Genomic DNA, 25,980 nt, shown 5'->3' with positions numbered 1-25,980 from the left:
AGGAGTCATCATGTCAGTTAGTCCTGGGGCATGGTCCTAGGGCTCAGGTCCTCCGCGAGAGAGAAAGAAAGAGAGAAGGAGAGAATTAGAGAACGCACACTTAGATTCACACAGGACACCGAATAGGACAGGAGAAGTACTCCAGATATAACAAACTGACCCAAGCCCCCCGACACATAAACTACTGCAGCATAAATACTGGAGGCTGAGACAGGAGGCATAATTGGTGGTAAGGGTAGGTAACAACACATCCGCCACGCTGATCCTCAACACAGGGGCCCCTCAGGGGTGCGTGCTCAGTCCCCTCCTGTACTCCCTGTTCACTCATGACTGCACGGGTAGGCACGACTACAACACCATCATTAAATTTGCCAATGACACAACAGTAGGCCTGATCACCGACAAGACAGCCTATAGGGAGGAGGTCAGAGACCTGGCTGAGTGGTGCCAGGACAAAAACCTTTCTCTCACCGTGATCAAGACAATGGTGTAGAACCTCAGGTTCTACAGCTGCAGCATTGAGAGCATCCTGACTGGTTGCATCACTGCCTGGTATCCCAACTGCTCAGCCTCTGACCGCAAGGTGCTACAGAGGGTAGTGCGAATGGCCCAGTGCATCACTGGGGAGAAGCTTCCTGCCATCCAGTACCTCTATACCAGGCGGTGTCGGAGGAAGGCCCTAAAAATTGTCAATGACTACAGCCACCCTAGTCGTAGACCGTTCTCTCTGCTACCGCACAGCAAGTGGTACCGGAGCACCAAGACTTGGTCCAAGAGGCTTCTAAACAGCTCCTACCCCCAAGCCATAAGACTCCTGAACATCTAGTCAAATGGCTTCCCTGACTATTTGCAAGGCATGCACCCTCTGGAGAGTCCTGCGGTTGCGGGCGGTGCATTTGCCGTACCAGGCGGTGATACAGCCCAACAGGATGCTCTCAATTGTGCATCTGTAAAAGTTTGTGAGGGTCTTAGGGGCCAAGCCAAATTTCTTCAGCCTCCTGAGGTTGAAGAAGCGCTGTTGTGCCTCTTTCACCACACTGTCTGTGTGGGTGGACTATTTCAGATTGTCAGTGACATGTACGCAGAGGAACTTGAAGCTTTCCACCTTCTACACTGCTGTCCCATTGATGTGGATGGGGCATGCTTCCTCTGCTGTCTCCTGAAGCCATGATCAGCTCCTTCGCTTTATTGATGTTAAGGGAGAGGTTATTTTCCTGGCACCACTCCACCAGGGCCCTCACCTCCTCCCTTTAGGCTGTCTTGTCATTGTTTGTAATCAGGCCTACTACTGTTGTATCGTCTGCACACTTGATGATTGAATTGGAGGAGTGCGTGGCCACGCAGTCATGGGTGAAAAGGGAGTACAGAAGGAGGCTGAGCACACACCCTTGTGGGGCCCCTGTGTTGAGGATCAGCGTAGTGGAGGTGTTGTTGCCTACCTTTACCACCTGGGGGTGGCCTGTCAGGAAGTCCAGGACCCAGTTGCACAGGGCGTGGTTTAGATCTAGCAGACTGGGATAGGGGGAGATTGAAGATGTCCGTAAACACTCCAGCCAGCTGGTCTGCGCATGCTCTGAGGACGCGGCTAGGGATGCCGCCTGGGCCGGCAGCCTTGCGAGGTTTAACACGCTAAAATGTATTACTCACGTCGGCCACGGAGAACGAGAGCCCATAGTCTCTGGTTGCGGTCTGCGTCAGTGGCACCGTGTTATCCTCAAAGCAGGCGAAGATATGTTTAGCTTGTCCGGGAGCAAGATGTCGGTGTCCGTGACATGGCAGGTTTTCCCTTTGTAATTTGTGATTGTCTGGAGTCCCTGCTACATATGTCTCATGTCTGAGCCGTTGAATTGCAACTCCACTTTGTCTCTGTACTGAAGTTTTGCTTGTTTGATTGCCTTACGGAGGGCAATACTGCACTGTTTGTATTCAACCGTTTTTCTAGTCACCTTGCCATGATTCGCGCTTTCAGTTTTGCGCGAATGCTAACATCTATCCACGGTTTTTGGTTTGGGTAGGTTTTAATAGTCACAGTGGGAACAACATCCCATATACAGTGATGAACTCCATCACGGTGTCTGTGTATACGTCAGTTTTATTCTCAGATGCAACCCGGACAATATCCTATTCTGTGTGATCAAAACAATCTTGAAGCATGGATTCCGATTGGTCAGACCAGCGTTGAATAGACCTTAGCACGGGTACTTCCTGTTTGAGTTTCTGCCTATAGGAAGGGAGGAGCAGAATGTCGTGATCTGATTTGCCGAAGGGAGGGTGGGGGAGGGCCTTGTAGCCATCCCGGAAGGGAGAGTAACAATGGTCAAGAGTTTTTGAAGCGAGAGTACTACAGGCAATGTGTTGATAGAACTTCAGTAGCATATTCCTCAAATTTGCTTTGTTAAAATCACCAGCTACAATAAATGCGGCCTCAGGATATGTGGTTTTCAGTTTGCACAAAGTTCAGTGTCGTTCCTTGAGGGCCATCGTGGTATCGGCTTGAGGGGGAATATACAAGGCTCTAACTATAACCGAAGAGAATTCTCATGCGATGTAATATGGTTGGCATTTGATTGTGAGGTATTCTAGGTTGGGTGAAGAAAAGGACTTGAGTTTTTTGTACGTTATCATAATCACATCATGAGTAGTTCATCATGAAATATACACCTCTGCCTTTCTTCTTCCCGGAGAGTTCTTTATTGCTCTCTGCGCAATGTACTGAGAACCCAGCTGGATGTATGGACGGGGACAATATATCCGGAGAGAGCCATGATTCTGTGAAACATAGTATGTTTCAGTCTCTGATGTCTCTCTGGAAGGAGATCCTCGCCCTGAGCTCGTCTACTTTGTCCATGGACTGAACATTAGCAAATAATATATTCAGAAGCGGAGGATGGTGTGCACGCCTCCTGAGTCGGACTAGAATTCCAATCCGAATGCCTCTTCTCTGCCGGCGGTGTCTTGGAGCAACCTCTGGGATAAGTGCCTTGTGGGGGTAAGAACAAAGAATCCAAATTGGGAAAGTTGTATTTCTGGTCAGAATATGTGGTGAGTTACCACCGCTCTGATATCCAACATTTATTTCCGGCTGAATGTTATAACACAAAAAACATTATTGGCTAATAATGTAAGAATCAACACACACAAAAAACATACTGCTAAGTTGCTTAGGAGCTAGAAGAAGAGCTGCCATGTCAGTCAGCACCATCTTCAAAAAGGTCTATATTGATGTTATGTCCTGCATGGTGTTTATATAGCAGGTCTACATTGATGTTATGTCCTGCATGGTGTTTATATAGCAGGTCTACATTGATGTTATGTCCTGCATGGTGTTTATATAGCAGGTCTACATTGATGTTATGTCCTGCATGGTGTTTGTATAGCAGGTCTATATTGATGTTATGGCCTGCATGGTGTTTATATAGCAGGTCTACATTGATGTTATGACCTGCATGGTGTTTATATAGCAGGTCTATATTGATGTTATGTCCTGCATGGTGTTTGTATAGCAGGTCTATATTGATGTTATGACCTGCATGGTGTTTATATAGCAGGTCTACATTGATGTTATGACCTGCATGGTGTTTATATAGCAGGTCTATATTGATGTTATGTCATGCCTGGTGTTTCTAGCAGGTCTACATTGATGTTATGTGCTGTTTCCTGTCATCGTGGAAACAGATCTGTCTGTCTAGACAGACGTCTACTCACTCTCTCATTCTCTCCCCTCCTGTCATAGAAGTAGACCTGTTTTACATATAAAGTCAATATCAGGTCCTATTGTACTACTACTGTACTACTACTGCTACTACGACTACACTCATTCTTTGAAGACACAGCTTTTGTCTCTCCTCTCCTTTTTGGTGGCTCCCTGCTGTGTTGCCATGACGATTAATGACAGATCAGTGGAAGACAACGTGAGTGTGGCGCAGAGATTGTAACTGTGGCTGTATCGCTGCTCAGAGACAGACACGCAGACACAGATAGACAGACACACAGACACAGACAGACACACAGACACAGATAGACAGACACACAGAAACAGATAGACATACGTGTTTCTCCCAGTCATATACACAGTAGAAGAGTTCAACCACATTTTTAGATGGAAACGATGTTGCTGTCTTTGAGCATTTCATTTGCTATTCTCTGTCTGTCAATCACTGTCTGATTCTAAAACCTATTCTAAATCATGATTGCATATAAATGTGCGTATAAACGTGTGTGCGTGCGTGTGTGTGTGTGTGTGTGCGTGCCATAACACTAGTGTGTAATGCAAGTACTATATTAAGGTGAGGCTCATAGCAGAACAGGAGATATTTAATCTGGTAGTTAATGAGGGGTACCTGCTTAACAATGTCTGTGGCAATTCAGGGCAGCGTGGGGTAGCACTGTGATAGCAGAAGAGGTCTCTGACACACATTTAATAAGGGGGTTAATGGTGAGTGGAGAGGACCTTAATTACACGATAACAGCTGTGGTGGATGGAAGCCCTACTGGGAGCGAGGTGGCGTGGGATAGAGGAGGTGATTGGAGAAGTAGGGTGGGGAGGTGGAATAGGAAGGAGGGAGTTGGAGGCTGAAAGCTCCTGTTGACGCTGATCTATGTCCTGTTTTGTGTTTTCCCCGTTAATGATTAAGGTAAGGATTTAAGGAAGGGAGTCGTTCCACCTAAAAAAAAGAACAAGAAAGAGGATTTTGACACCCACCATGTCAGATTGTTCTGAAATCGTTTCTGTAGCTACATAAGATTAGCATTACTGAAACAGTATTTTGCTGAAATATAATTTGATCTCTGGGAAATTAATGCCCATTTTTTATTTATATGATTCATATAGTCTTCAATAAATATAAATACATATAAACAATAAAAATAAATATAAAGAAAGGTCCTCTCACTGTCAACTGTGTTTATTTTCAGCAAACTTAACATGTGTAAATATTTGTATGAACATAAGATTCAACAACTGAGACATAAACTAAACAAGTTCCACAGACATGTGACTAACATAAATGGAATAATGTCTTCCTGAACAAAGGGGAGGTCAAAATCAAAAGTAACAGTCAGTTTCTGGTGTGGCCACCAGCTGCATTAAGTACTGCAGTGCATCTCCTCCTCGTGGACTGCACCAGATTTGCCCGTTCTTGCTGTGAGATGTTATCCCACTTTTCCACCAAGGCACCTGCCATGGCCAGCGAAGAGCCCGGACATTTTTGGGGGGAATGGCCCTATCCCTCACCCTCCAATCCAACAGGTCCCAGACGTGCTCAATGGGACTGAGATCTGGGCTCTTCGCTGACCATGGCAGAGCACTGACAATTCTGTCTTGCAGGAAATCACGCACAGAACGAGCAGTATGGCTGGTGGCATTGTCGTGCTGGAGGGTCATGTCAGGATGAGCCTGCAGGAAGGGTACCACATGAGGGAGAAGGATGTCTTCCCTGTAACGCACAGCGTTGAGATTGCCTGCTATGACAACAAGCTCAGTCCGATGATGCTGTGACACACCGCCCCAGACCATGACGGACCCTCCACTTCCAAATCGATCCGCTCCAGAACACAGGCCTCGGTGTAACGCTCATTCCTGTACCTGTCCCGCAGGTGTGATGTTCGGATGTACCGATCCTGTACAGGTGTTGTTACACATGGTCTGCCAATGCGAAGACGATCAGCTGTCCGTCCTGTCTCCCTGTAGCGCTATCTTAGGCGTCTCACAGTACGGACATTGCAATTTATTGCCCTGGCCACATCTGCAGTCCTCATGCCTCCTTGCAGCATGCCTAAGGCACGTTCACACTGATGAGCAGGGACCCTGAGCATCTTTCTTTGTGTTTTTCAGTCAGTAGAAAGGCCGCTTTAGTGTCCTAAGTTTTCATAACTGTGACCTTAATTGCCTTCCGTCTGTAAGCTGTTAGTGTCTTAACGACCGTTCCACAGGTGCATGTTCATTAATTGTTTATGGTTCATTGAACAAGCATGGGAAACAGTGTTGAAACCCTTTACAAGGAAGATCTGTGAAGTTATTTGGATTTTTACGAATGATCTTTGAAAGACAGGGTTTAGTACCGAACATCTGATTTGGACCATAATTCTTCCTAACAATGAGTAAGAAATGAGGAATCCAATACAATGATTACTAGCTGCCCACGGATCTCCCCCCACACCCCACACCTCCATTCCCATCCCTTTCCTTTCCTTCCTCTCCAATCCCTTCCCTGTCAGTTCTGTAAATGTGTGTGAGAGAAAGAAAGCTTTACAGGCTGCAGCTGTCTGATCAGTAATCCGTTCTGATCCCTATCAAACCGTCACGGCCTACCCTTTTTCTGCTGATGAGAAGAGACCTACGGACAGAGACAGTGTGGCGACATATTGTTTTGATGTGTTTTATTAATACCTAAAGAGGTCTGTCTCTATATAAAGATGGTGTTACATCATTGCTAGATCCTACCACAGGTCATGTGGTCATAATCTGTTGTGATATGGATGGGATAAACCACAACAGCCATCAGATAAGACCCCGACCCACATTCTCAGTCCCAGCTCCCTTCCTGGAGCCAGTTGTCCAGATCTAGGATCAGATCTACTGTAGGATCAGCTTACCCATGGACACTCTTACTGACAGTTGTGGCTCTTTCTCGCTTTCACTTGCTCTCTATCTTTTCTATCCTCTCGCTCTCTATCCTATCTCGCTCGCCCTCGCTCGCTCTCTCACTCTCTATGCGCTCTCACACTCTCTCGCTCTCTCTCTATCTTATCTATCCTCTCGCTCGCTCGCTCTCTTGCTTGCTCTCTATCTTATCTATCCTATCTCTCTCGCTCGCTCGCTTTTTCACTCTATCCTATCTCTCGCACGCTTTCTATCCTATCTCTCTCGCTTGCTCTCACTCTCTATCCTATCTCTCTCGCTCGCTCTCACTCTATCCTATCTCTCTCGCTCGCTCTCGCTCTCTATCCTATCTCTCTCGCTCGCTCTCGCTCTCTATCCTATCTCGCTCGCTCTCGCTCTCTATCCTATCTCGCTCGCTCTCGCTCTCTATCCTATCGCTCTCGCTCTCTATCCTATCGCTCTCGCTCTCTATCCTATCGCTCTCGCTCTCTATCCTATCTTTCTCACTCGCTCTCTCACTCTATCCTATCTCTCGCACTCTCTCGCTCTCTATCCTATCTCTCTCGCTCGCTCTCTATCCTATCTTTCTCTCTCGCTCGCTCTCTATCCTATCTATCTCGCTCGCTCTCGATCTCTCGCTCGCTCTCTCTCTCTGGGTCATGGCATTCCTCTTGTGTTTTTTTTGTTGTTCAGCGGGCCAAAGTCGGCTGACACTCTGTTGGCTAAGTGACTATTTATAACTGGCTGCCAAATGCCTGTTGATTAGCCTGGGCTGGGCTGCCCTGTCATGGACTTTACCACTGGGAGAGAGACAGCTGTTACGGCTGTTTGTGGAATGACCGGACGTAGTAGGTGTACATGGTTATTTTTATTGATGACACCAAAAGCAAAATAACAACGACGAAAGCGCACAGTTCTGTAAGGCAAAATAAACTATACAGAAAACAAGATCCCACAAAACCCAAAAGGAAAATGACAACTTATATTTGATCCACAACAACAATATACAGCTGCCTCTGATTGGGAACCATACCATAGCCAAAAACACAAAGAAATAGAAAACATAGATTTTCCTACTCGAGTCACACCCTGACCTAACCAAACATAGAGAATAATAAGGATCTCTAAGGTCAGGGTGTGACAACAGCGCAGAGGCAGTAATGGCATCCAGTATCACAATTAGTATAAAATATTTGTAGACCTTATCAACCTATTATGGTTTCATCCATATAATTTTTTCTATGTTCTGATCTATTGTTGAATGTAATCTTTGGCAGAGAAATGTGAGCTCTCACGCTGCCTTTGGTTAGTCAGATCAGCTGGTTTATATCAGTCATTACATTCAAGATGTTCTGAGAATCAGTGAGTGGAGAGGATATCACTGGTTGGATGACTAAAGTTACGGCGGTGCTTTTTCTACTATTTGTTATTGGTATGTTAGATTTTTTTCTCCAGAAGGTTTTACCACTGTCTGGGGCCTGAAATGTTGGTTTGGAGGGCTTAGAGCTAACTAACACACAACAGCGTTGGTACCAGAACATTCTGATAAATGTCCAGACTGGAGCACTGGGCTTTTGCAGTGATAAGAGACAATTGTAAACTCTGTAACCCCAAATGGAAAAAACATGTTGTATGTTGTATGAATGTGTAAAATGTAATGTGCAATACAATGCTCTCTATTTCCGTCTCCTGTATTTTGTTTAATTTGAGATTGTATCTGTTTCCTGGAGAGAGTTCCAGAGCCACCCAGTGTGCAGGGCTCTGCCAGGCCAGGGAGGAAGCACCCTCTGTGGGGGAGATATCACAGTATGTGTGGGCTGCTGCACAAAAACACAATCTGCTCCCCTCACTCCCCCTTCTCACTCTTTCTCTGTTACTCTCTCTAAAACTGAGACACACACACAAACAACCCTGAGATCTGGCTTGAATTCAACCTTGTGTATTCTTTGAAATGTATGTGGTAATGGCACAGCTGCAATCTGAAGCAATGGTTTGCATCAGACATTTCACTTCTGTTATTTGACAATTTTGTGGAACATTGTTCAATTCATGGCAGCTCAACTTCCTTGTCTAACTTGGGTCATGTTCAGTAGGCAGGAAAGGAGGAAATGTTTTGAAACTGACAAGGTACTGCTGAACATGAACTTGTCCAATATGAACGGTCATTTTCATTTCACATCCTGAACTAAACCTGTTATTCCCTCTCTTTCCTCCCCTCTCCCTCCTCTTTTTTTCTCTATCCCTCTCTGTCTTTCTCTCTCTCTCGCGCTTTTCTCTCTCTCTTAATTCAATATGAATTGAAGGGCTTTATTGGCATGGTTAACATATGTTTACATTGCCAAAGCAAATGAAATAGAAAAGATGAAATAAAAAAAATACAAATGAAATACAACATTTCCAGAAGAATAAAGACATTTCAAATGTCATTATGTGTATATATACAGTGTTGTAATGATGTGCAAGTAGTACACAAGGGAAAATAAATAAACATAAATATAGGCTGTATTTACAATGGTGTTTGTTCTTCACTGGTTGCCCTTTTCTTGTGGCAACAGGTCGCAAATCTTGCTGCTGTGATGGCACACTGTGATATTTCACCCAATAGATATAGGAGTTTATCAAAATTGGATTAAAAAAAATCTTTGTGGGTCTGTGTAATCTGAGGTAAATATGTGTCTCTAATATTGTCATACATTTGGCAGGTGGTTAGGAAGTACAGCTCACTTCCGACCTCATTTTGTGGGCAGTGAGCACATAGCCTGTCTTCACTTGAGAGCCAGGTCTGCCTATGGCAGCCTTTCAATAGCAAGGCTATGCTCACTGACTCTGTACATATTCAAAGATTTCCTTAATTTTGGGTCAGTCACAGTGGTCAGGTATTCTGCCACGGTGTACTCTCTGTTTAGGACCAAATAGCATTCTAGTCTGCTCTGTTTTTGAAAATCTTTCCAATTTGTCAAGTAATTATCTTTTTGATTTCTCATGATTTGGTTGGGTCTAATTGTGTTGCTGTCCTGGGGCTCTGTGGAGTTTGTTTGTGTTTGTGAACAGAGTGCCATGACCAGCTTGCTTCGGGGGCTCTTCTCCAGGTTAATTTCTCTGTAGGTGACGGCTTTGTTATGGAAGGTTTGGGAAGCGCTTTCTTTTAGGTGGTTGTAGAATTTAACAGCTTTTTTCTGGATTTTGATAATTAGCGGGTATCAGCCTAATTCTGCTCTGCATGCATTATTTGGTGTTTTACGATGTACAGGAAGGATATTTTTGCATGCAGAATTCTTTTGTCCCATTTTGTTGGTTGGTGAGCAGACCCCAGACCTCACAACCATAAAGGGCAATGGGTTCTATAACTGATTGTATTTTTAGACAGATCCTAATTGGTATGTTCAATTTTATGTTCCTCTTGATGGTATAGAAAGCCCTTCTTGCCTTGTCTCTCAGATCGTTCACAGTTTTGGGGAAGTTACCTTTGGCGCTGATGTTTAGGCCAAGGTATGTATAGTTTTTTTGTGTGCTCAAGGGCAACGGTGTCAAAATTGAATTTGTATTTGTGTTACTGGCGACTGGACCTTTTTTGGAACACCATTATTTTGTTCTGACTGAGATTTACTGTCAGGGCCCAGGTCTGACAGAATCTGTGCAGAATATCTAGGTGCTGTTGTAGGCCCTCCTTGGTTGGTGATAGAAGCACCAGATCATCAGCAAACAGTTGACATTTGACTTCAGATTCTAGTAGGGTGAGGCCGAGTGCTGCAGACTGTTCTTGTGCACTCGCCAATTCGTTGATATATATGTTGAAAAGGGTGGGGCTTATGCTTTATCCTTGCCTCACCCCATGGCTTTATGTTTTTTGCCTATTTTAACCGCACACTTGTTGTTTGTGTACATGGATTTTATAATGTCATATATTTTTCCCCCAACACCACTTTTGTATAGCAGGCCCTCATGCCAAATTCAGTCAAGCTTTTTTGAAATCAACAAAGCATGAGAAGACTTTGCCTTTTGTTTTTGGTTTGTTTGTTTGTCAATTAGGGTGTACAGGGTGAATATGTGGTCTGTTGTACGGTAATTTGGTAAAAAGCCAATTTGACATTTTCTCAGTGCATTGTTATCACTGAGGAAATGTATGAGTCTGCTGTTAATGATAATACAGAGGATTTTCCCAAGGTTGCTGTTGACGCATATTCCACGGTAGTTTGTGTGGTCAAATTTGTCTCCACTTTTGTGGATTAGGGTGATCAGTCCTTGGTTCCAAATATTGGGGAAGATGCCAGAGCTGATAATGATGTTAACCTCTCTGGGATAAGTGGGATAGCGTCCCACCTGGCCAAAAGCCAGGGAAAATGCAGAGCGCCAAATTCAAATAAATTACTATAAAAATCTAACTTTCATTAAATCACACATGCAAGATAGAAAATTAAAGCTACACTTGTTGTGAATCCAGCCAACATGTCAGATTTCAAAAAGGCTTTTCGGCGAAAGCTAACGATGCTTTTATCTGAGGATAGCACCTCCGTAAACAAAGAGAGAAAAGCATATTTCAACCCTGCAGGCGAGACACAAAACGCAGAAATAAAAATATAATTCATCCCTTACCTTTGACGAGCTTCTTTTGTTGACACTCCAATATGTCCCATAAACATCACAAATGGTCCTTTTGTTCGATTCATTCCGTCGATATATATCCAAAATGTCTATTTATTTGGAGTGTTTAATCCAGAAAAACACTGGTTCCAACTCGCGCAACATGACTACAAAATATCTCAAAAGTTACCTGTAAACTTTGCCAAAACATTTCAAACTACTTTTGTAATACAACTTTAGGTATTTTTTTAATGTCAATAATCAATAAAATTGAAGACGGGATGATCTGTGTTCAATTCAGGAGGAAAACAAACTGTAGCTAGCTTTCTGGTCATGCAACTCTATCTAACAGTACACTTCAAGTGACCCTCGTTCAAGATGGCCGTACTTCTTCATTACACAAAGGAAAAACCTCAACCTATTTCTAAAGACTGTTGACATCCAGTGGAAGCGATAGGAACTGCAAGACGGTGCCTTAGAAATCTGGATTCCCAATGAAAACCCATTGAAAAGAGAGTGACCTCAACAACAAAATAATCTGAATGGTTTGTCCTCGGGGTTTCACCTGCTAAACAAGTTCTGTTATACTCACAGACATGATTCAAACAGTCTTAGAAACGTCAGAGTGTTTTCTTTTCAAATCTACTAATAATATGCATATCTTATCTTCTGGGGATGAGTAGCAGGCAGTTGAATTTTGGCATGCATTTCATCCGGACATGAAAATACTGCCCCCTGTCACCAAGAAGTTAAAGAGTTTAAGTATAGCCAATTGGAATTTGGTGTCTGTATATTTAATCATTTAATTTAGGATACCATCAACACCACAGGCCTTTTTGGGTTGGAGGGTTTGTATTTTGTCCTGTAGTTCATTCAATGTAATTGGAGAATCCAGTGGGTTCTATTAGTCTTTAATAGTTTATTCTAAGATTTGTATTTGATCATGTATATGTTTTTTATGTTTGTTCTTTGTTATAGAGCCAAAAAGATTGGAGAAGTGGTTTATCTATAAATCTCCATTTTGGATAGATAACTCTTGTTGTTGTTGTTTGTTTAGTGTGTTCCAGAAGTGGTTAGATTTGATGTATTCTTCAATTACATTGAGCTGATTTCTGATGTGCTGTTCCTTCTTTTTCAGTAGTGTAGATCTGTATTTTATTAGTGATTCACCATAGTCAAGGCATAGACTCAGGTTTTCTTGGTCTCTAGGTTTCTCAATTTCAAACCATTTGCCATTGTTGTTCATTTTCTTAGATTGTCTGCTTGAAATGTTTTGATTTGATAAGGAAGCTGTTTACACCATCACTATTACAGTGAAACATTTTCTCCAGGAAGTTGTCTAGAAGTGATTGAATTTGTTGTTGCCTAATTGTTTTTTGGTAGATTTCCACACTACTTTCCTTCCTTCTATAGCATTTCTTAATATTATTCAGTTCCTTTGTTTTTGATGCCTCATGATTGAGCAAAGCTCTGTTCAAGTAGAGTGTGATTTTGCTGTGATCTGATAGGGGTGTCAGTGGACTGATTGTGAACGCTCTGAGAGACTGGGTTGAGGTTAGTGATAATTTGTGATGTATCCGATATTTATCTTATAAAAGAAACGATACCGATAACCGATATCTAACATTTTAGCAGCCTTTTAAGCATTCTAGTACAGTTAAATAGTTAAACTGCTGCGTCCATGTGTGTGTGTTAACGCACTGCATCTCAGTGCAAGAGGCGTCACTACAGTCCCTGGTTCGAATCCAGGCTGTATCACATCTGGCTGTGATTGGGAGTCCCATAGGGTGGCGCACAATTGGCCCAGCGTCCTCCAAATAACAAATAATAATTTGTTCTTAACTGACTTGCCAAGTTAAATAAAGGTTACACACACACACACACACACACACACACACATTGACCATTGTCCCAACCCCTATTACCAGCCTGTTCAACCTCTCCTTTCTTATCATCTGAGATCCCCAAGGATTGGAAAGCCTTCAAAGGGGGAGACACCCTGGACCCAAACTGTTACAGACCTATATTCATCCTGCCCTGCCTATCTAAGGTCTTCGAAAGCCAAGTCAACAAACAGATCACTGACCATCTCGAATCCCACCGTACCTTCTCCGCTGTGCAATCCGGTTTCCTAGCCGGTCACGGGTGCACCTCAGCCACGCTCAAGGTACTAAACGATATCATAACCGCCATCGATAAAAGACAGTACTGTGCAGCCGTCTTCATTGACCTGGCCAAGGCTTTCGACTCTGTCAATCACCATATTCTTATCGGCAGACTCAGTAGCCTCGGTTTTTCTAATGACTGCTTTGCCTGGTTCACCAACTACTTTTCAGACAGAGTTCAGTGTGTCAAATCGGAGGGCATGTTGTGCGGTCCTCTGGCAGTCTCTATGGGGGTACCACAGGGTTCAATTCTCGGGCCGACTCTTTTCTCTGTATATATCAATGATGTTGCTCTTGCTGCGGGCGATTCCTTGATCCACCACTACGCAGACGACACCATTCTGTATACTTCTGGCCCTTCCTTGGACACTGTGCTATCTAACCTCCAAACAAGCTTCAATGCCATGCAACACTCCTTCCGTGGCCTCCAACTGCTCTTAAACGCTAGTAAAACCAAATGCATGCTTTTCAACCGTTCGCTGCCTGCACCCGCACGCCCGACTAGCATCACCACCCTGGATGGTTCCGACCTAGAATATGTGGACATCTATAAGTACCTAGGTGTCTGGCTAGACTGCAAACTCTCCTTCCAGACTCATATCAAACATCTCCAATCCAAAATCAAATCTAAAGTCGGCTTTCTGTTTCGCAACAAAGCCTCCTTCACTCACGCCGCAAAACTGACTATCCTACCGATCCTCGACTTCGGCGATGTCATCTACAAAATAGCTTCCAATACTCTACTCAGCAAACTGGATGCAGTTTATCACAGTGCCATCCGTTTTGTTACTAAAGCACCTTATACCACCCACCACTGCGACCTGTATGCTCTAGTCGGCTGGCCCTCGCTACATGTTCGTCGCCAGACCCACTGGCTCCAGGTCATCTACAAGTCTATGCTAGGTAAAGCTCCGCCTTATCTCAGTTCACTGGTCACGATGGCAACACCCACCCGTAGCACGCACTCCAGCAGGTGTATCTCACTGATCATCCCTAAAGCCAAAACCTCATTTGGCCGCCTTTCCTTCCAGTTCTCTGCTGCCTGCGACTGGAACGAATTGCAAAAATCTCTGAAGTTGGAGACTTTTATCTCCCTCACCAACTTTAAACATCTGCTATCTGAGCAGCTAACCGACCGCTGCAGCTGTACATAGTCCATCGGAATATAGCCCACCCAATTTACCTACCTCATCCCCATACTGTTTTTATTTGATTTACTTTTCTGCTCTTTTGCACACCAGTATCTCTACCTGCACATGTTCATCTGATCATTTATCACTCCAGTGTTAATCTGCTAAATTGTAATTATTCACTCCTATGGCCTATTTATTGCCTACCTCCTCATGCCTTTTGCACACAATGTATATAGACACTTTTTTTTCTACTATGTTATTGACTTGTTTATTGTTTATTGTTTACTCCATGTGTAACTCTGTGTTGTTGTCTGTTCACACTATGCTTTATCTTGGCCAGGTCGCAGTTGCAAATGAGAACTTGTTCTCAACTAGCCTACCTGGTTAAATAAAGGTGAAATAAATAAATCAATAAAACTTAGTTATTACACATTGATTACACTATCACTCGTATTTCATATGTCACAACGATTCATCGATACGTATGCTATGATGCTGGTGATAAGTGCTGGTCATAAAAAAAGCTAGCTAGCTCATGGATGCAAACAATGTTCTTCCCCAAAAACATAGCAAAACAACAATCGGTTTCAGTAGCTAAGTGTCATCTAAAATAACCCTAATTTATAAAAACGTTCTATTTTGATTAATGGTGGTTGGACCCATATATGTGAAGCTAGCCACAATAAGGATTAGCCACAATAGTGGACTTTGCGGTTAGCCTTCAAAATAAAAATTATACTATTTGTATTCATTTGCATCACTGTCAGTGACATACTTTTATTTTGAAGGCAAACCGCAAATTCCACAATTGTGCCTAATCCTTATTGTGGCTAGCTTCACAACACATAACCCGGTCCGATCGAGCCTCACTAGCCAGATGAAGCTACCTGGCCACTTATAACGTTAGCTTTGGGCAACAGGGTTAAGCAGTTGACTAGCTATTAATTTCAATAAGCAAACAAATCAAATCTAATCTAATCAAATCAAATCAAATCAAAGCGAACAACAAGTGGCAAACAAGCTAACACTTACTCACAAGGATTCCTAAATCATTGCTTAGAAAAATGAAAATGACTGCAGTTTCTACTGGTCATTGTTTTCAGGCTGGTTGTATTTGTGCTAGCTAGGTACCAAGCTAAATCTAGGTACCCCAGAAGTTGCGGTTTAACAAATTTTGCTTTATTACCAATGCGGCATTGTAAACACATCGTTCGTGGCCAGTGTTTGCTTATGTTACGAATCCCTTTTGGCCCGACAGTCTAGGGGGGATGGTAGTGAGACCCGTAACATAACTCATGTAAATTATAACAGTGACAAAGTAAAAGTGAACGAAATAACCACGACAACCGAAATAATACCGTCAAACTCAGGGTTTATTTCTAAACACACGGTAATGGGGGGAGCAGGAAAAAGGGGCTGAGCTGGACCCAAGGAAAGAAACAATAAGTATTCAAAACACCCCTAAGCTAGACTAGCCTATTTCAACAACAGCTAACTAACTAACCAAAATACAGTGGGTGGTCCGCCCAGTTCTAACTAGTGTGTGTTAACAAAGTTTACCTACGGGTAGTGTATGCCCATGGGCGACTTGTCTTGGTTTCCCCCTTTTCCCACCAGCAACAAACAAACACCATAACCAAAACAATACTCACAGGTGATGACAAAGTGCTATGGAGGTGCTCAAACAAAAGAGAGGTTAATTAATACACAGAGAGCGCGTGCAAAACAGAGGTCTACAAACATGGCATTACAAAGAGATTGAGCTCTCCTGAAATCTACCAAGAACAGCTATCTACCAACATGGCATTACAAAGATTGAGCTTCTGAAATCTATCAAGAGCAGAGATCTACCAACTTGGGATTACAAAGAGATTGAGCTCTTGAACAAACAAATGATGGGGTTTTTAAACCATGGGGAAGGAACTGTGATAGGGTAGGAAACAGGAGGAGGTGTGTCTTCTGATTGATGGGTTGATTGTTGACTGATTGGGGAGTAATGATTTTCACCTGTGAGGGGAGAAGGAGAGAAAAGAAACACACACAGGATACACACAGACACAGGATACACACAGACACAGGATACCTGTATCCGTAACACTCCCACCCTTAAAAGAGCAACCCTAGGGGGATTGCGACTACAGTATTTAAATGAACACTCACAACAAATCAACAACCTTGCAAAACATACTGAAATCATCTTCACACACGAGACAAAGCATCTGCCAACACATTATCTGAACCCTTTTTGTGGCGGATCTCCAAATTATAATTTTGTACAATCAGCGCCCAACGCATAAGGCGCTGGTTCTGGTTGTACATTCGGTGGAGAAAAACTAAGGGGTTATGGTCAGTATACACAATCACTGGTAGGGCACTGGAACCAATGTATACTTCGAAGTATTGCAGAGCCAACAACAAAGCAAGAGCTTCTTGTTCTATTGTCGCATAGTTTGTTTGACATTTATTAAATTTACGTGAAAAATAACAAACGGGATGATCTACTCCACTCTTGTCCTGCTGCAGTAGAACAGCACCAGCACCTCTGGCACTAGCATCTACCTCAAGCTTGAACGGTTGTTCAAAATCCGGAGCAGCAAGTACAGGGGTACTACATAATAGTGCTTTCGCTGATTCAAAAGCTCTCTTACAATCAGGGGACAACACAAATGGTCTTGCCGGACTGAGCAAATCAGTCAATGGAGCAACTACCGCAGAGAAATTTTTACAGAAGCTACGGTAGTAGCCAACCATCCCTAAAAAGCGGCGTAGCTCTCGTCTAGTGGTAGGTGCAGGGAATGCAGTTATAGCCAAGACCTTGGCATCAACAGGGCGCACCTGTCCATGGCCAACCTCTTTACCGAGATAGGTAACAGTAGCCTTCCCAAACTCACACTTTGCCAAGTTCAGGGTTAGAGAAGCAGTTGCCAACCGTTCACATACTACCCTTAGCGAGTCAACATGATCTGACCACTCAGACGAATAAATCACTAGGTCATCAAGGTATGCACTACAATTAGGAACGCCAGCTAGTACAGAGTTAACCAGTCGTTGGAAAGTGGCTGGTGCATTTCGCATCCCAAAAGCCATGACTGAGTACTGAAGGAAGTTGTCTGGGGTCACAAAGGCAGAAATCTCAGAAGCACGTGAAGTTAACGGAACCTGCCAGTAACCTTTTAAGAGGTCCAACTTGGTTACATACTTAGCAGCACCAATAGTGTCGATACAGTCGTCCAGTCTGGGTAACGGGAACGAATCTGGCATTGTGACAGAATTTACCTTTCGATAATCCGTACATAACCTGGACGTACCATCAGGTTTAGGAACCAGAATGCAAGGAGAACTCCAAGGGCTTGAACTTGGCTTAGCCAGGTCATTCTCCAACAAATATCTCACCTCATCCCTCATTATCTTCCTCTTGGAAGCGTTGATACGATATGGGTGTTGCTTGATAGGTGTAGCATTTCCAACATTAATGTCATGTTCCAACACATTTGTGCGAGTAGGAACGTCATTAAAGAGACATGGAAAACTGTGTAGTAGCCTCACAATATCATTAGCCTGTCCATCCGTTAAATGAACCAGACCTGACTGGATAGACAGCAGCATTTCTGAGTTGGGCAATCTAACACACTGCTGCTGAGTATTGCGCAACTCCAAGCCATCAACATCATCAATATGACAGTCCACTATCATTGCAGTAGTAGCAGAGGAGACAGCAGTACCTTCCTCTGTTTTTGAACTATCTAACTGTGTGATGGGTCGGGTGTGGTATGCTTTCAACATGTTAATGTGACACACACGAGATTGGCGTTTTCTATCAGGAGTTTGAAGCACATAGTCAGTTTCACTTATTTTCTTTTCAATTAAATAAGGACCAGAGAAACGAGCTGACAGTGAAGATCCTGGAACAGGTAATAACACCAGTACTTGGTCACCTGGCTGTAGTGGACGAGAAACAGCCTCTTTATCATAGTGTCTTTTCATGCTCCTCTGTGAGGAAGACAGAGCTTCCTTTGCAAGAGCACAAGCTTGGTGTAGGCGCTCACGAAAGCGACTAACATAGTCCAACACATTCTCATCTCTGGTACACAACTCTTGGGACAAGAACTGTTCTTTAAGGACTTTCATTGGTCCTCTTACTGTGTGACCAAACACTAGTTCAGCCGGGCTGAAACCTAGGGACTCCTGCACAGTTTCACGAGCAGCAAACAAAACTAGAGGAACTCCCTCATCCCAATCTTTCTCAGATTCCAAACAATATTTACGTAGCATAGACTTCAGTGTCTGATGCCATCGTTCAAGCGCACCCTGAGACTCTGGGTGATAGGCGCTTGATACACGGTGCGTAATTGATAAGGATTTCAACACCTGCTTGAAGAGCTTGGATAGGAAATTGGTACCTTGATCGCTTTGTACCACCTTAGGTAACCCGAATGTCGTGAAGAATTTTATTAAGGCTTTACTCACTATCGGAGCTGTAATCCTTCTCAGAGGAATAGCCTCGGGGTATCTTGTAGCCATACACATTATCGTTAACAAAAACTGGTTACCCGATTTTGTCTTCGGTAACGGTCCGACACAATCAACCACCACATGCTCAAATGGTTCACCTATGACAGGTATTGGACAAAGAGGAGCGGGAGGAATAACCTGATTTGGTTTTCCTGTTATCTGACAGGTGTGGCATGTCCGACAGAACTGAGCCACATCTTGTTTTAAACCCGGCCAAAAGAAATGTCGAAGGATCCGATCATACGTCTTTGTAATTCCTAAATGACCAGACCACTGGTGATCATGAGCAAGGGATAACACATTTTGTCGAAAGGCTGTAGGAATCACTATTTGGTAAACAGCATTCCAATCTCCACCCGCGTCAACATGGGATTTCCATTTACGCATGAGGAGATTACCATCAATGAAGTAAGCCACGTTCTTCTTCTTCACTTCTTCCAATGAGACAACACTAGAAAAACATTTAGCAAGTTTGTCGTCAACCTTTTGGTTAGCAATCAGCTGCTCACGAGTGACTGGTAACTGTATTGCATCAGCAATAAGTTCAACGTTCTTTGATTCTTTCCTGGGCTGTTTGTCAGAGGCGATCAGCTTCTCAGAGGTATCACACAATCCATCCTCTTGATCATCCTCTTTGAACAGAACAGTGTTCGACAAATCTATCAAGTCACCCTCTTGTAGTGCCTGAGCACGAGTGACAGCACAAGCGGGGAACACATGTGGATAACTCTGTGCCAACTCATTCGAGAGAGAGTGGTCACTTTTATCCAATACTTCCAATACGGGTACTACCTTTCCTCCGGCAATATCGTTACCCATTATAAAGGTCACACCTTTCACTGGCAACTTAGGACGTAACCCCACTCTGAATATTCCACTGATTAACTCAGAGTGTACTTTCACAAAGTGCAACGGCACTGGGACAAAACCCATTTCAATACCCTGCACTAACACACTGGAACCACAGTATGTATCGTCAGATAAGGGCAACACATCAGACAATATAAACGAGTATAAACGAGCACCAGTATCTCTAAGGATTTTAACCGGACGCTGAGACGCTTCGTCATTCTCTAGGGACACAAACCCCTCGAAAATGAATGGTTCATAACTGCGGTCGGGGACTGGGTCTTTCAAACTACAGTTACCCTGAGGCACCTGTTTTGTTGCAGACCTCACAACCGTACGAATTAGACCAACACCTGTTGGCGGCTTGGCACGAAGAGGCATCCCTTGTTTGCGTTTAAGCAGGAAGCAATCATTAATCATATGTCCCACTTTATGACAATAGAAACAGGAACGCTCATTCTTCTGGCGTGCTTGATATACTACTGCGGGCCGACTAGGGCTAAAGGTAGGAAACTCAGTGGTTCTACTCTCAGTTTGAGCCGAAAACACACTCTTGTGCGTCAACACAAACTCGTCTGCCAACACAGACGCTTCTGCCAGGGAGGATACTTTCTGTTCGTTTAGGTAAACTACAATGCGTTCGGGTAAGCAATTTTTAAACTCTTCCAACAAGATTAACTCCCGGAGAGAGTTGAAATCAGTTACCTTACTAGCAGCATGCCATTTATCAAACAGATTTCCCTTGTCTCTAGCAAATTCCACATAAGTCTTACTAGAAGACTTTCTATGAGACCTAAATCTCTGTCGGTATGCCTCAGGCACAAGCTCATAGGCACGAAGAACAGTAGCTTTGACCACTTCATAATTCAAACTGTCCTCCAGAGGTAGCGCTGACAAAACCTCTTGGGCTTTACCAGTTAATTTACACTGAAGTAATAGGCACCATACCTCTTCAGGCCACTTCAATGCTACGGCTATACGCTCAAATACACAAAAATAGGAGTCAACCTCCGACTCTCTGAACAAAGGTACTAAGGCTATCTGCCTACTAATGTCAAACGTGTTTGAGGACACAGCTGGTGAGGACGACTCACTAACAGTGACAGCAGGAACGAAGGCTAGCCTCGCTGTCTCTGCCTCCAGTTCCATCTGGCGCATTTTAAACGTCATCTGCCTCTGTTCTCGTTCTTTTTCTGCCTCCATTTTACACATCATCTGCCGTTGTTCTCTTTCTGCCTCAATTTTACACATCTCCAACTGGAGAGTCTCTCGCCTAATTTGGGCTCTCTCTTCCACCTCTAGTTGGAACTGTGCTAAACGGACATCCCTTCTGGCATCACCGTTTGACAGTGGGGAGAGTGGATCAAAATGGGACAATGTGGCTGGTGTTTTAGCCTCACCCTCATTATCAGATACCAATGGGCTTATAGGAGCAGTTACATCCCCTACAGGGTTAGTATGCTCAGGCAGCGGTAACACAAGCACCTGCTCTTCCAACAATACATTTAACACCAGCTTTTTAACCTCCGACTTAACTACATTCTGTGGAATCGATACTGAATAATGGTCAGCCAAGGTCATTAAATCAACTCTACGACATTTATCAAAAACCTCCCACGAAGGATTATCCAAAAAGGACTTCAAATCAAAAGTAGCCATCTTACACTACTTCACAAGAGCCAACGAAAATAGCAAACACTAATGCTACTTCAGCTATGACGCTCAACACTGAACTATACCACTACAACAATCTACATGAGCGGCATGGGTGTCAGTAAAGACATATCCCGGATGAGCCCCCACTTATGTTACGAATCCCTTTTGGCCCGACAGTCTAGGGGGGATGGTAGTGAGACCCGTAACATAACTCATGTAAATTATAACAGTGACAAAGTAAAAGTGAACGAAATAACCACGACAACCGAAATAATACCGTCAAACTCAGGGTTTATTTCTAAACACACGGTAATGGGGGGAGCAGGAAAAAGGGGCTGAGCTGGACCCAAGGAAAGAAACAATAAGTATTCAAAACACCCCTAAGCTAGACTAGCCTATTTCAACAACAGCTAACTAACTAACCAAAATACAGTGGGTGGTCCGCCCAGTTCTAACTAGTGTGTGTTAACAAAGTTTACCTACGGGTAGTGTATGCCCATGGGCGACTTGTCTTGGTTTCCCCCTTTTCCCACCAGCAACAAACAAACACCATAACCAAAACAATACTCACAGGTGATGACAAAGTGCTATGGAGGTGCTCAAACAAAAGAGAGGTTAATTAATACACAGAGAGCGCGTGCAAAACAGAGGTCTACAAACATGGCATTACAAAGAGATTGAGCTCTCCTGAAATCTACCAAGAACAGCTATCTACCAACATGGCATTACAAAGATTGAGCTTCTGAAATCTATCAAGAGCAGAGATCTACCAACTTGGGATTACAAAGAGATTGAGCTCTTGAACAAACAAATGATGGGGTTTTTAAACCATGGGGAAGGAACTGTGATAGGGTAGGAAACAGGAGGAGGTGTGTCTTCTGATTGATGGGTTGATTGTTGACTGATTGGGGAGTAATGATTTTCACCTGTGAGGGGAGAAGGAGAGAAAAGAAACACACACAGGATACACACAGACACAGGATACACACAGACACAGGATACCTGTATCCGTAACACTTGTTTGCAGACTTTTTTGTACAGCTTTGACAGTGCTACTGTATCTTTTTTGACAAGCAAAGACCCAAACGGCGTTTCATAGTATGTATGTCATGAAGCTAATAGCAGTGAAGCTTTTACTGTGTAACTCCGGTATTGCAACATCTGAAAGATTGCCAACATCACCCATGACAGAGTACGGTTGGTTGCCAAGGGCAATGAATTCCATTATCTTGGCTTTAATGGATTTCGTCTTTTGAGTTGTTTCGCTGAAATGTTCTTACTCTTTCAAATGACTGCTCTACTTGTTGACTGCTCAATCCACACAGCAGACATTGTGGGCTAGGTTACGAACGCTATGTTGCACGTGTAGCGCAAAATTTTACATGGCGTCATTGCATCATGTACCTACGTTATATACAGTGGGGAGAACAAGTATTTGGCACACTGCCGATTTTGCAGGTTTTCCTACTTACAAAGCATGTACAAAGTCTGTAATTTTTATCATAGGTACACTTCAACAGTGAGAGACAGAATCTAAAACAAAAATCCAGAAAATCACATTGTATGATTAAGTAATTAATTAGCATTTTATTACATGACATAAGTATTTGATACAACAGAAAAGCAGAACTTATAATTTGGTACAGAAACCTTTGTTTGCAATTACAGAGATCATACGTTTCCTGTAGTTCTTGACCAGGTTTGCACACACTGCAGCAGGGATTTTGGCCCACTCCTCCATACAGACCTTTTCCAGATCCTTCAGGTTTCGGGGCTGTTGCTGGGCAATACAGACTTTCAGCTCCCTCCAAAGATTTTCTATTGGGTTCAGGTCTGGAGACTGGCTAGGCCACTCCAGGACCTTGAGATGCTTCTTACGGAGCCACTCCTTAGTTGCCCTGGCTGTGTGTTTCGGGTCGTTGTCATGCTGGAAGACCCAGCCACGACCCATCTTCAATGCTCTTACTGAGGGAAGGAGGTTGTTGGCCAAGATCTCGCGATACATGGCCCCATCCATCCTCCCCTCAATACGGTGCAGTCGTCCTGTCCCCTTTGCAGAAAAGCATACCCAAAGAATGATGTTTCCACCTCCATGCTTCACGGTTGGGATAGTGTTCTTGGGGATGTACTCATCCTTCTTCTTCCTCCAAACACGGCGAGTGGAGTTTTGACCAAAAAGCTAAATTTTTGTCTCATCAGACCACATGACCCTCTCCCATTCCTCTGGATCATACAGATGGTCATTGGCAAACGGTCCTGGACATGCGCTGGCTTGAGCAGGGGGACCTTGCGTACGCTGCAGGATTTTAATCCATGACGGCGTAGTGTGTTACTAATGGTTTTCTTTGAGACTGTGGTCCCAGCTCTCTTCAGGTCATTGACCAGGTCCTGCCTTGTAGTTCTGGGCTGATCCCTCACCTTCCTCATGATCATTGATGCCCCACGAGGTGAGATTTTGCATGGAGCCCCAGACCGAGGGTGATTGACCGTCATCTTGAACTTCTTCCATGTTCTAATAATTGCGCCAAGAGTTGTTGCCTTCTCACCAAGTTGCTTGTCTATTGTCCTGTAGCCCATCCCAGCCTTGTGCAGGTCTACAATTTTATCCCTGATGTCCTTACACAGCTCTCTGGTCTTGGCCATTGTGGAGAGGTTGGAGTCTGTTTGATTGAGTGTGTGGACAGGTGTCTTTTATACAGGTAACGAGTTCAAACAGGTGTAGTTAATACAGGTAATGAGTGGAGAACAGGAGGGCTTCTTAAAGAAAAACTAACAGGTCTGTGAGAGCCGGAATTCTTACTGGTTGGTAGGTGATCAAATACTTATGTCATGCAATAATATGCAAATTAATTTATTAAAAATCATACAATGTGATTTTCTGGATTTTTGTTTTAGATTCCGTCTCTCACAGTTGAAATGTACCTATGATAAAAATTGCAGACCTCTACATGCTTTGTAAGTAGGAAAACCTGCAAAATCGGCAGTGTATCAAATACTTGTTCTCCCCACTGTAGGTATGCACAGTAGCTTTGACATCGGTGTTAAACTAGACATCGGGCCAATACCGATGTTGGCATTTTTAGCTAATATCGTCCAATTCCGATATGTTCACCGATATATCGTGCATCCCTAGTGATAATGTAGTCTACAGTACTACTGCCAAGAGATGAGCTATAGGTGTACCTACCATAGGAGTCCCCTCGAAGCTTACCATTGACTATGTACCTACTCAGCATCCAACAGAGATGCAGGAGTTGTGACCCGTTTTTGTTGGTGATGTTCAAATCAAATCAAAGTTATTTATATAGCCCTTTTTACATCAGCTGATATCTCAAAGTCCTGTACAGAAACCCAGCCTAAAACCCGAAACAGCAAGCAATGCAGGTGTAGAAGCACAGTGACTAGGAAAAACTCCCTAGAAAGGCCAAAACCTAGGAAGAAACCTAGAGAGGAACCAGGCTATGAGGGGTGGCCAGTCCTCTTCTGCCTGTGCCGGGTGGAGATTATAACAGAACATTGCCAATATGTTCAAATGTTCATAAATGACCATCATGGTCAAATAATAATAATCACAGTAGTTGTCAAGGGTGTAACAGGTCAGCACCTCGGAGTTTTTCATAGCCGATCATTCAGACTACCTCTACCGCTCCTGCTGTCTCTAGAGAGTTTTAAACAGCAGGTCTGGGACAGGTAGCACGTTTGGTGAACAGGTCAGGGTTCCATAGCCGCAGGCAGAACAGTTGAAACTGGAGCAGCAGCATGGCCAGGTGGACTGGGGACAGCAAGGAGTCATCATGCCAGGTAGTCCTGAGGCATGGTCCTAGGGCTCAGGTCCTCCGAGAGAGAGAGAGAGAGAGAAAGAAAGAAAGAGAGAATTAGAGAGAGCATACTTAAATTCACACAGGACACCGGATAAGACAGGAGAAATACTCCAGATATAACAGACAAATAGCCTAGCCCCCCGACACATAAACTACCACAGCATAAATACTGGAGGCTGAGACAGGAGGGGTCAGGAGACACTGTGGCCCCACCGATGATACCCCCGACAGGGCCAAACAGGCAGGATATAACCCCACCCACTTTGCCAAAGCACAGCCCCCGCACCACTAGAGGGATATCTTAAACCACCAACTTACCATCCTGAGACAAGACTGAGTATAGCCCACAAAGATCTCCACCACGGCACAACCCAAGGGGGAGCACCAACCCAGGCAGGAGACCGAGTCTGCGTCTCTCACATGGGTAGGCAGACCATTCCATAAAAATTGAGCTCTATAGGAGAAAGCCCTGCCTCCAGCTGTTTGCTTAGAAATTCTAGGGACAATTAGGAGGCCTGCGTCTTGTGACTGTAGCGTACGTGTAGGTATGTACAGCGGTACCAAATCAGAGAGATAGGTAGGAGCAAGCCCATGTAATGCTTTGTAGGTTAGCAGGAAAACCTTGAAATCAGCCCTTGCCTTAACAGGAAGCCAGTGTAGAG

General features: G+C 43.9%; 1 protein-coding gene across 1 annotated transcript in view; it reads left to right on the top strand.

Moving 5' to 3' along the window:
- The window catches only part of LOC139406149 (phospholipid-transporting ATPase IH-like), a 77,646-nt gene that overhangs the window by 10,138 nt on the left and 41,528 nt on the right, over positions 1–25,980 (top strand). The gene's annotated exons all lie outside the window — the stretch shown is intronic.

The sequence above is a fragment of the Oncorhynchus clarkii genome, chromosome 3, assembly GCF_045791955.1.
Source record: "Oncorhynchus clarkii lewisi isolate Uvic-CL-2024 chromosome 3, UVic_Ocla_1.0, whole genome shotgun sequence".
Classification (NCBI taxonomy): Eukaryota; Metazoa; Chordata; class Actinopteri; order Salmoniformes; family Salmonidae; genus Oncorhynchus; species Oncorhynchus clarkii.
This window is presented reverse-complemented; position numbering and strand designations above follow the sequence as displayed.